Raw genomic sequence first — 12672 nt, 5'->3', positions numbered from 1 at the left:
TGTGATGAAGAAACTCACCAATTTAGTCACAGATATGTTGACCATTGAGAATAATATTTTAGAATCTAGTATCTACATCAATAAATGTGTTTATATTGTCATTTTCTATCATGCATGGAGCTTTCTCTTTTTATTTTCTTGGCACCAGTGTATTAGAGTCAACAAATGTTTCATATTCATTCTCTCTCCGTCCCAGTTGATGGTAAGCCATAGCAACCAGAAGAGACTCATTCAGATAGCATGCCCACTTTCAGAAACAGAAGTATTTCCCTTTTGTATTGTCTTAACAATTCTCATAGCCTTACTTGATATGAAACTAGCTTCTTGTCTTTGGAGCTCAAGACTTACCTAGATGGCTTGGCTTCCAAGAACCAAGAAGAAAAAACTAGATGAACAACATTTGTTATTGAACTTTTATAAGCCAGCTATTCTGCTATGCAGTTTGAATGCATTACCTTCCATAATTCTAACAACACTTTGAAATAGGCAACTTTATCATCTGTATTTACAGATATAAATAATAAGTTTTGACTTAAGTTAACTTGTCCTGCAAAGTAGCAGAGCTGGAATTTGAGCTCAGGTTGACTCCAGAGATAGAGTTGAGCACTTTCACAAGTTAAGATGGATTAGGATAGAATTGTCCTAATGATTCAGAGGTTGCTTGGTTTGCCAAGACCTGATTTTTTATTTTATTTTTTAAGTAATCTCTACACCCAGTGTAGGGCTTAAGCTCATAACCCTGAGATCAAGAGTTGCATGTTCTACCAACTGAGCCAGCCAGGTGCCTCCAAGATTTCTTTTTTAAATTTTCTAGTTTATCAGATCATTTTCCTTAATTTAACATTAAATCCTACTCAATATTAGTAATCATATTAATGTGAACTAAGAGGAGATCTGTTTGTGTCTGTCTAATAGGGTGGATAACTTAATGTAAGTAACCTTAGCTACTCAGAGAACTAGAGAGCTTCATAGATCACTTCTAGGCTACAAATTCTGATTTGACAAAGTCCGGGTTTGGGTTTTATGGTATCCCCTTGTGGTAATGGCATTTGATCTTAATACTGTTTAGGAAAAATCCCTAAGTCGATTTATAATTAATTGTATCTAATAAGAGAAGACATCTTTGAGCCCACAGATTTAAAATTTCATTTTAAATTTCTCAGCAGATAATGTTTCCTTTTCTCTTGTTACTTTTCTCAAGTTGGTGAGAGAGTTTCAATTTTAGGTTGGCTAATTCTCGTTTTGTCACTATCCTCAAAGGCATTCTTATGACCTACCCCAGATTTATCTGTATTATCTTCGGTCTCTCAAAACATGAATACTTTCTCCTAGCCTTAATCTCCAGACCTCTTACCTAACTAAAATAAATTACCATTCACTTTCTTAATTTTAAGATAACATTTGACTTACATTCCCTAACACTGTAATTGTATAATCCCACATAGCTAGACAACAAAGACTACTAGATTAATGGCTCTATCTTCTGATATTAGAATACCTTATTTAGCAGCTGTATGGAGATTGGGGTTTGTCTGTGGCTTCTATGAATTTAAAGCACTAAGATTCCTCTGTTTTTAAGTTTTTCACTAAATTAGTTTTTTTTTAAAGATTTATTTATTAAAGTACAAGTGAGAGGTGGAGGGAGAGGGAGAAGCAGACTCCTTGATGAGCAGAGAGCCCCACGTGGGGCTCGATCCCAGGACCCTGAGATCATGACCTGGGTGGAAGGCAGAGGTTTAACTGACTGAGCCAACCAGGTGCTCCCTTAAATTGGTTTTTAACTCATTGTTAAGTTAAAACTGATATAACTTACTAAGTCTGCTGATAAATGCATTTTGTGATACATTTGTATATCACTGGCAAGTTTTATTTGGTAACTATATTTGAAAATAAACCTGTATTAAGCCCTTGAGGTACATTTAACCAGTGGTGGTTGCTGAAATGAAGGTGAAGAAAAAGCTGTAAGAAAAAGGAGTGCATTCAGAATGGTTCCAACAGTTCAGAACCCTTTATACAGCTGACGCTCTCAGCACTGGTATTTTATTTTGAAAAACACAAAAGTGAAGATGTAGAAAAAGGAGGACTAGTAGATTTTGAACAGAAAAACAAAAGCAAAAACAAAAACTAAAATAAAACATTCCCAGAACACATCATTGAAGTGTTTGTAGGAGAGAGTAAGTAAGTAAGCCTTGTTTGCTGCTATAGAAAGATAGGTTAGAATGATAACAGAAGGAAGATCGGAGGATACTCATTGTAAGAGGAACTAATTTGTAAGAATATTTTATTAGCCTTGATTCAAACATGAGCCAGGATGTAGGAACATCAAAAGAACGAAAAAGAAATGGGTGGATTAACAGAAAATGCTGGTTTATTTATTTATTTATTTTTTAAACACTGCTTTAGAACATGTGTTTAGTGTATTCAACAATAGATAAAAATAGCATTTACATTTCATCAGGAAGAGTAAGACACAATTTTGTTTTCATTGTAACTTGGGGAAGAACTCCATATGACAAATGGCAGAAAAGAAAGAACTGTTGGAATAGATGGTGCTGAAAATGAAAAGGAAATAATTTGGTCAGAAAGTTTTAGAGTGAATTTCTCAGGATTAATTCAAAGTACAGGTGAAGAAGATAATTTTCTTTCTGAATACTAAAAGCATTGTCATATGATTATATGATCTGGATTCTTCTGAAAAAATTTTTTTAGCTACAGAACTAAAAGTCTTAGGATTAAGGTAAGTTTTGGGTTCTGAAAAGGAACCCCGAAATCAGTAAAGTAGATGATGAGTAAAAAGTGCAGTAATAGAGGGGTGGGGTATGCTGGCCAAAGGATGGAGTGAAGCTGGAGGAATCAAATGATGGAAGATAAGACTTTTGGGCCCTTTCTGTGGGGACCAACACAGTTAAGCACTTGGTAAACACTTGCCGAATGGATGATTTTATTTTTAAGTAACCTCTATGCCGAACTTGGGGCTTGAGCTCACCACCCTGAGATCAAGAGTCATGGAGGGCACGTATTGCGTGGAGCACTGGGTGTGGTATATAAACAATGAATGTTGGAACACTGAAAAGAAATAAAATAAAATAAAATGAAAATAAATAGATAAAATGAAAATGCTCTTACATTGTTTGGGTAACAAAATTACAATTGCAAAAAAAAAAAAGAGAAAAGAAAAAGTCACGTGATCTTCCAACTGAGCAATCCAGGCACCCCTGTAAATTTCATTTTTAACCAGTATTATCTTCTTCTCTAGACTGTTTTTAGAAGTACCTAAGTTTGTTTCTTTTTTATTATAACATTAAATAAAATCTTCACAAAAGAAACATATTACCTGTAATTTCATTATTCGAAACAAATTTTTTTCTTCTGTTCATTTTCCCTCAATCTTTTTTCAGTTACATACACATTTTAACTTAATTATATTTTTAGAGCATATTCGGTCTGGTGAACTTTTTTTCCTACTTAACATGTCTAAAATATTACTAGTTTTTATCTATTCCTTAAAATAATTTTAAAGCTTATGTGCTTTACGCAGACATTCTTCCCTTTGGCTGAACATTTAGTTTTTGATATTATAATCACGCTTTTCATATTACAGATAAAAATATAGTAGTGAACAGATTCTCTTTTTTGATGTTATAGTTAATTCAACAGATTTTTTTTAAACAATTGTACTGTTTCTTTACAGTAAATTTCCAATGGTAAAATTTTGAGGATAAAAGATTTTTATGAATCTTGACAAGTTCCCACATTGCTTCTTGCAAGTATCTGTGTTCACTTCAAAGACTTAGTATAAACTGTAACATTTTCATCAGTCTCATCAATGGGAGATGTTTTTGTTTTAGTAATTTCCTTACCTTAAAAATAAGCATTTATGCTTTGGAATCGTATTATATTTTGTCACCACAGTGTGAACTCCTAAATGATTACTGTTATAATAGAAAAGGCAACCTGCTCTGATAATAAGGATCTGAAGTTAAATTTGCTTCCATCTGCATATTAAGTGGTGTTTCATAAAAATTTTACAACTTAATTTTTGGTAAGCAGTCACCCAGCTCAGATATTATGTTTTGGCAGGGACCAACGTTATTTATATGTTTATCCATGCCCCTCTATCTAGAAATAGATGAATTTAACAAAGTTGCCATATTAATGGCTGATACTCATTTTGGTAACACATCTTCCATTTCTGAAATCCTAAAATAGAATTTTTAAAACCTTATACTTATTTTTTTTTAGGCTAGTGGTTTTTGATGTGTATTATTTATAAGAAGGCACAGCTTCATTTCAGATCTAATTGTTTCCAAAATTATCTCTTACTTGTTAAGGATATTCAGATAGTCCTTTCTTACACTTTGTTTTTTTACACTTTCTTACACTTTTTTCTACTGCTGAAGTTCATTCTTAGCTTTCCTGTGGTTTCTTCTTTTAGAGCCATCTCTTCTTCATCATCTAAATTGGTTCTCTGTTGCATCCATAAAGCTTTATGGCTTGTTCAAACTAATTTAAGGGTAGGTTTCCATCATTATTCATCCTAATCTGCTTTTTATTTTTCCATCTCTAAAATGCATCTACTTATGATCGGTGCATGGACTGAATATCTTCGTGATGGTTCACTAATTGTTCTAGTCCTGGGCTGCTTATAATATATATTGATATCAGCTTATATGCTTTAGGTTATGTTGTTCAAGGGGACAGGGATCAAATCCATGTAAGACCTTGTCTGCAGTAAATGATTTTTTTAAAAAAGATTGTATTTATTTATTTGACAGGCAGAGATCACAAGTAGGCAAAGAGGCAGGGGGAGGCAGGCTCCCCGATGACCAGAGAGCCCGATGCAGGGCTTGATCCCAGGACCCTGACACCATGACCTGAGCCGAAGGCAGAGGCTTTAACCCACTGAGCCACCCAGATGCCCCTGATTTTGAAAACTGTGCAATGTTCTTTCAGAGATAGGCTTTGAAATCATACTTGTAACACTCTGAACTTCATGTATAGTTCATGTAATCACAAATATTCTGCATGACAAAGACTTAATTGAAGGTTTTAGATTTCTTTTTTTGAAAAAAATGCCTGATAACAAAAATTCTTTCATTTGAATTGATACTAGAAAAAAAAAAGTAAGGGACTAATACAGTTTGCTGTAGGGCCATATAAATTTCATGCATCCTAACCATACTGGATCATGAAACTATAATACATCGAAACCCCAAAGGATAATTTTTCTGGAATTTTTATGGTTAGGTTACGTCTACCAAATTCTGAACTTTTATCTCATTGACTTATCATATTGATAGCTTAAGTTTATTTTGCTTTCCAGTTTAATGTCAGCACCAGAATGGATGCTTTGCCCTGGAAAGCACAGGTAGAGAAGAGCTGTGTTGCCATAGACATGACAACTTCATCTTAATAGCTTTTGTTATGACTGTCAGCCTTTAATGGTTACAAGAGAATATTATAATTCTTCTAAATTTATTAAGATTCATGACATTTTCAGTTTATAGGGGCACTTAAGCTTCTGCCTTCAAGTTTAGGAAGATGTTCTAAGAATTTTTTTTTTCTTACGTGAGGACTGTAGAATTCATGGAGTCTTTTTCTGTCTTATCTCCAAGTTGAGTCTTGCCAGCCACTCATTTACATGAATTTCACATGTTAGAGGACATGTTATTTAGCACGTTATTGCTATGTAACCCCTAAGTTCTTATAGTTTGACTGGTAATGAGAAATCATAAAGGCTTCAGTGAATCTTCATCATCATATTAATGGTCAAAAGACCATAATTTAGAGAAGAATGCCATTTTATTTCTTTGTATGGTACTAATAGAGTCCCTGTTAATAAACTTAAGCTTACTTATTATTACCTTTATTATGACACCCTTTTATATTATTATATCATCTCTTAATAATTACAACCAATTGTTTTAACTTGTATTAAATGAAAGCCTGTCATGATTGTCAATTTTCTTTTGTGTGGGCTTAATTTTTATGTGTATACTATCAGTCCCTAAACTGGTCTCAGGACCCTTTACACTCAGTTATTGAGAACCCCAAACATCTTCTACTTTATGTGGGTTTTAACTATTGATATTTACCCTACTAGAAATAAAGTTTAGAATTAAAAAAATACTTATTAATTCATTTATAAATAATAACCCCTGGACGCCTGGGTGGCTCAGTGAGTTAAAGCCTCTGCCTTTGGCTCAGGTCACGATCTCAGGGTCCTGGGATCGAGTCCCGCATCGGGCTCTCTGCTCAGCAGGGAGCCTGTTTCCTCCTTTCTCTCTGCCTGCCTCTCTGCCTACTTGTGATCTCCCTCTGTCAAATAACTAAATAAAATCTTAAAAAAAAACTAAAAAAAAAAAATCTAACTAAAAACATCTTTATAAAAAAAAAAATAACCCCTAGCATGTTAAGATAAGTAAAACATTTTAAAATAACTCCTTCTAAAAATGTACTAGAATTGTTTATTTTGGAAATTTCTTTCAAGTGTAGTGTAATAGATTACAGCTAAAATCTCAGATCTGCTTCTACAGTCGGTCTTTTGTAATGTTCTTCTAATTGAGGCATACAAAGAAAATTCAGGTTTACAGAGGTATGTAGTTTGACTTTTAAAATAATGGTAAATATTCTTTGCCACTACACCCAAACTTGACAAGTAGTAGATTCTTAAACATTGGTTGTAGTGGGAGATCTGAATTGCTTATTGGTCAATTTTTTTACTCTCTCCCATGAGAATTCTTTGGTCTTTCAGCACTTGCAGTGACTCTTTCACTCTTGCATGCTTTTGTAACATCATGGCACTGATAAATAGGAAAATACTGTTTGACTCTTTCATATCTTCTAGTATTGAGGCATTTCATTATATATCTTTAAATTGCTGAAATCACCACTGATCTCTTGAGGAAAATCTTGAAGTATTGGGAAACTGTGAAATTCATGGCAGATAGAAGTTCCCAAACTCTTGATTTTTACTTGAAAGCCCAGACTTTATCATCGTAAACAAATAATGTCAGTTGCTTTTCCTAATATAAGATTAACTTCATTCATTTTTGGGAAGATGACTGTCAATTACCTAAACCTAAATTATAGTTGGTTAGTCATCCTGTAAGCAAAAATAATAGATAGGTTAGCTTACAACTCTGACAACTGTACAAGTGCTTTTCTGGAAATAACTGTCCAATTCAGTATACAGAAGTGCTTTGTGTATATTTTTATTTCCCTAACACAACATTAGAAAGACATATTAAGGGTCAGTATTTAAAATTAGTCATTTTACTACTTCACCAAAGACCTTTGGAAGTGGAAGGGGAAAAATCCTTTTAAGGTAAATCAATGAGGAATAAAATGAGTAGAGTAGGTTGGTGCCATTGCTTTGGTTCATGCTGAGATACCAGGAGTTGAATCCACCTACTATTACTTTTGTGCCATCAGTGCAAATATCACACAGTGAAAAGGCCAATAGTGTCTTAATACCATAATGAAGTAGTTTTACCCTCGACCTTTTGAAAAGGATCCTGGAAACCCTTAGGGATTCACAGACCACATTCTCAGTATCACTCTTGTATACTTCATGGCAATTTATAGAAGTGTTTGGAGATTCCACATTTTTGATAACTAAAAGGATATGTATTAAGTCTCATTACTATAACTTTTCATGAAAATTATATCAATAAAATAAACATAACAATATTAAAATCTTAATTTTATGTAAATACTGCAATATACAAATCTACTAAATCTATACCATTGTTAAATTGCTCATTTAGACAAAAACTTGTCTAAATCTTGTTCCTTTATTTTTTCCCCCCAAACTTCTATCTTTTTATCTATATTAGCAAAGGAGAGTATTAGGGTTAGTCACTAGTGAAACATAGCTTCGAGGTGGCTACTCTGGTTCTCAGAGAGTCCTCTTAAAATTGGCAGAGGTACAGATATGAACTAGAAGGACACTGGAATATTATCATCATGGTGCCAGTAAAGTAATTGTCACTTCCTGAGAATGCATTTTGTACTGGGCACTGTAATAAGCCATGTATATGCAATGTGATTTTATAATAACTCTATGAGGTATATCAGAAGAGAAAACTGAGGCTCAGATAATTAAAATAAGTTGTTCAATCCTCATAGGTACAAAGTAATAGAGCTAGGATCTGAACATAGATGTCTTCTTCCAAAACTTGGGTTATGACCTATTGTGCTTCTCTGCATTCAGTTCCTTATCATAATGGTTTATTCTTATGCTACCTTGTTATTTTCACGTTTACTCAAAAAGGTCCCTGGTGAAAACTTGTCATAACTAAGCAGTAGTTCTCTTATCAAATAGTTGTTTTAAAGAATTCCATGGCTTCTGAATTAACTTCAGGGTGTGAGGGAGTTTGGCACCTTGCAGTGAGGTCTTCAGTGACATCCTCACATACCTCCCTGGTCATGATAGGGTAAGTCAAAGGAGTATCCTTAGAAGGCTTAACTTTTTCTTTTCTAGACTAGTGCTACTCCAGGTATGGTGCATGAATGGTTCCAGTCGGCTAACTCTCTGAGACAAAATACAGAAATCAAAAGTAAGAGTATGGAAACTTGAATACCATTTGATATTACCACAACATCTATGGACACATTTAGTTGTTTTTCTTACAAAAAAATAAAAAAGATTTTCAATGAATTAGATTTTTTTAAATAGTTCTTAACCACAGACAGTTTAAAGCAGCATTGTTTGAAACTGTAGCATTCCATGATTTAAAAAGTGCTTTTAATTCGTCTTCCTATATTTTAGGTTTTCTTTTTTGCTTCTCAGCCCTTAAAAATTCATTTTTTGAAACCCTCGTTTTTGATTATTTCATTTTGATTTGATACTTCAAAAAACTTAGCCTTTAGCTTTTATGTGAGAAGTAAGCAATTTGACAACAAATATGAGATCATAGTTGCGTAGATTTTTCTTAAGATTATTCAAATTAGATAATCATAATTTGGAATTGGAATTTGAACTGAGAATCTTAGAAATTTGATGTACGGTCTCATAAAAGTCATATATTCATTCAATAAAAAGCTAAGCACTAGGGGGCACCTTGGCAGCTCAGTTGGTCAAGCAGCTGATTCTTGATTTCAGCTCAGGTCATGATCTCAGGTGTTGTGAGATCAAGTCCCGTGTTGGTACTGGGCTTGGAGCCTACTTAAGATTTCCTCCCTTATGCTTCCTCTGCTCCTCACGAACCCCAAATAAAGTTGAGCACTGAGGTTAGAGTAGTAAAGAGAAGATATTTGTTAGCTTTCAAGAGCCAAGGTGTAATTCTGTTCGCCAAATTTATAGTTAAGTGTTTCCTTTGAAATAGAAGGGCACATCTGCATTTGATGAAAGTTGGAGAATTTAATAAAGTTAGTAATGTAAATTAAGGACATAAGAGAGAATTTGGAGCTTAAATTCCAATTTAAAAAATACATAGAAGTAGTGAATAATACAGGTGGCAGTACTATTTATGCAGAAAGAGTATCAGAACAGCATAACAGTTACATTTCAAACTACTTTAGGCAGTGTTTATTACCAAATTTGGCCAAATATTACCAAATCCTACAGCATTTCTGATTGTAAGTCCTAGTATTAGTGACCATCTGAGTGATAGGTTTAGTGGTATTTAAATTTAAATTTGTTAAACACTTTTTGGCATCCTTAGCTAGGGCCTGGGGATGCAGAGGTAATTTTACTCTCTGTTTCCTAAAAGATCTCACAATACAAAGGGAAACTAGATAAACATAATGATATTTGTTTTGGTAAATGCTGAGAAGAAGTAGGCACAGGATTCTAGGAACACAGAAAGGGAACCAAGCACAATCAGGGTGGATGGATCAGGGAAGGTTTTTCTGAGGAGATAGTAATTGGACTGAGTTTTAGAATGCTAAAGTCAAACAGAAAATGAGGGGAAGTGTATCTCAGGCAATAAACAATGTGTGCAAATGCTATTATAATAATTTCAGCTGTGGGTTATTAGGGCCAGAACTAAAGTTACCTTGGGGTTGATATGGAGGAGACAGGTTCTTAAGATCCTAATACAGGGAACAGGATGCACTTTATAAGATTTGGAGTTGTGTCATCTCTTACCACATATTGCTTTACGCACTGTGTTGTAGCCCCCATTGGCCATTTAATTCCTCAGATGTACCAAACTCATTCCTGACTTGGGGTCTTTGCCATTATTCCTGCTGCCTAGAATGTGCAACCCTTTTCTCCCAACCCCAAGCTCTTTGACTGGCTCCTCTTCATTCCGGCCAGCTCATCTGTCATGACTTCAGTGATCTTTTCTGATCACTCTTACAGTAACTGCTCTGTGTCCTCCCTCACAGTCAGCCTACCATTCCACATTGTTTTATTCTCTTTGTAACACTTGTCCCAATGTGCTTGTTCATGTAGACTAGACATGAGTGCACTGTTTTATTCTCAGGAATATAGGTGCTCAAAATAAATTTGAATGAATGGGTAATGTTGTAGAACTGAGCTGAGCAAATTGGTTTTAAAAATGGCTTTTTGGGTAGAAGTACTTCCTTTAACTGAAGAGTGCTTCATATGAAACACAACTTGAGCCAAACCACATATTAAGGCCAGTCTGGAGAGGTTAGAAGACAAAGGAATTAACTAAAAGTGTCCAGCCTCTTAAAAATTTCAATCAGATTATGAAAGGTCCAGGGGCCTCTGGGTGGCTCAGTCCCAGTTAAGCTTCTGACTCTTCATTTCAACTCAGGTCATGATTCCCCAGGGTGATGAGATCTAACCCCATGTCGGGCTCCACGCCCCACATGGAACCTGCTTAAGATTCTCTTTTCCTCTCCCTCTGCCTACCCCTGCCTGAGCACATGCATGGCACTTGGTCTCATAAATGAATGAATGAATGAGTGAATGATTAAATGATTAAATAAATTATTAAAATGTCCAGACACCCTTCTAATGCAGATATCTTCACAAAATGACAGTCTTGAGGAGCATCCAGTATCATTAAGAGAAATTCTACTGAAATTTGATGTTAAGTTACGGGATAAAAATTATCTTTTCTCCAGGTCTTACTGTAACATCAAAAAAACTAACATTGTGTTTAAAAACAGATTCTCCACCTCCATAATTCATATGCTACCTAGAAATAATCTAGATTTCTAGAGTTTTTTATATAATTCTAAATGCCAACAAAACAGTTTATGTAATTTTCAATATCTAGTATTAAAATACTTATCATTGCATTTATGACTACTTATTGTAAAGTATTCATCTCATTAATATTTACCCTTCAAAGTTTGGTTCTTTATAAAGAAAAAATACAATCTCTTGGGTGTTCATAAGTCAGGTGATTCCTGCCTGATTATTATTTTAAAAACTTGATTTTTTTTTTTAAAAAACAACACATAAGATATAAGGGAAAAAAATGTATTTAAATGTATACATATATGTATGCATATATATATATATACACACACATACACACATGCATTTATTGCTAGATTTGGGGAACTTTTATTATGAAAAAGAATATTAACTTGGTATCTCTTTGAAACTGCTTCTTACTCATATTTTTTTATTCTTATATTTTTATCCCTATTTTTTTCATCATATTTTTTTTCTTTCCTAAGTTTAGAAAAGAAGAGTAGGCAACTTACAAGCCCACTGAATACACACTTAGTTGCCTTTTGAGGATAAACCTACCTAAATGCCATGATGTTAATAAATACCATTATTAACAATTTATCTAATAAACTAGTGACTTACCTGGCAAACCTACCTGATATTTCCATGGGAATTTTATTCCATTATGTAGCTCAGCATCTCCCTGTTTCTGGTTTTTATATTAACAATGCTGCTTTTTTTTTTTTTAAGTTGGCTATATGTAAAAGCTTTATCAGACTATTTTTGAAATATTACTTATAAAATACATGACCCGGGCCTCCAATCTGTAAAAGATGAAGTCAGAGTCTTCATCCTTATTTCTAGTATTTTATATTCAATTGTATGGAAAATTTCAAAGTATGCAAGAGAGGAAGTGTATCCTATTTATTCATTATATGTGGAGCAAAAGGAAAGAAAATTAAATATGCTTTCCTAACTATAGTCATAATAATAACACTATGCAAAGTGATTGAAACAATGTATTGGTATAGTTCTGTTTGGGAATTTAACCTTGATTACTGTCACTTAGGTGGAAAAATAATATTAACAAAATCATTTTAGTGGTGAAAAATCTAAATGATAGTGTAAACTAAAGAGTGGTTAGTGTAATATACATATCTGTTAATTCCATTCATATTCATTTATGTATTCATTCTACTAATTGACCAAGTTTTGGATACAGCAAGGAACAAAATGAACAAATCTCCTTGCCCTCATGGAGCTTACAATTTAATGAGAAAAACAATGAACAAAATAAGTTTTAATGATAAATTCTATGAAAAAAACTAAAACAAGGATATATGAAAGTATAGTTTTAAATAAAATACTATACACACATACACATATCCCATTATATATATTAAAATAGGTAAAATGTTTCAGTATTAAAAAACAATTGAGTTATTTGACCTAATATTTGTATTTCCTTATAAATTACACATTTGTACTACTACTCTAAGTAAATTTTAGTGGAGTTTATTTATTCTAGAGTTTATTTTAGGTAAAAATAAACAATTTAGAAATGTTAATGT

At 33.5% G+C, this 12672-nt stretch overlaps 1 protein-coding gene across 1 annotated transcript in view; it reads left to right on the top strand.

The window, feature by feature from the left end:
* The window catches only part of STXBP5 (syntaxin binding protein 5), a 175268-nt gene that overhangs the window by 84754 nt on the left and 77842 nt on the right, over positions 1 to 12672 (top strand).

The sequence above is a fragment of the Mustela erminea genome, chromosome 4, assembly GCF_009829155.1.
Source record: "Mustela erminea isolate mMusErm1 chromosome 4, mMusErm1.Pri, whole genome shotgun sequence".
NCBI classification, from domain to species: Eukaryota; Metazoa; Chordata; class Mammalia; order Carnivora; family Mustelidae; genus Mustela; species Mustela erminea.
The sequence above is the reverse complement of the archived record's forward strand: the minus strand, read 5'-3'. Positions and strand labels throughout refer to the sequence as shown.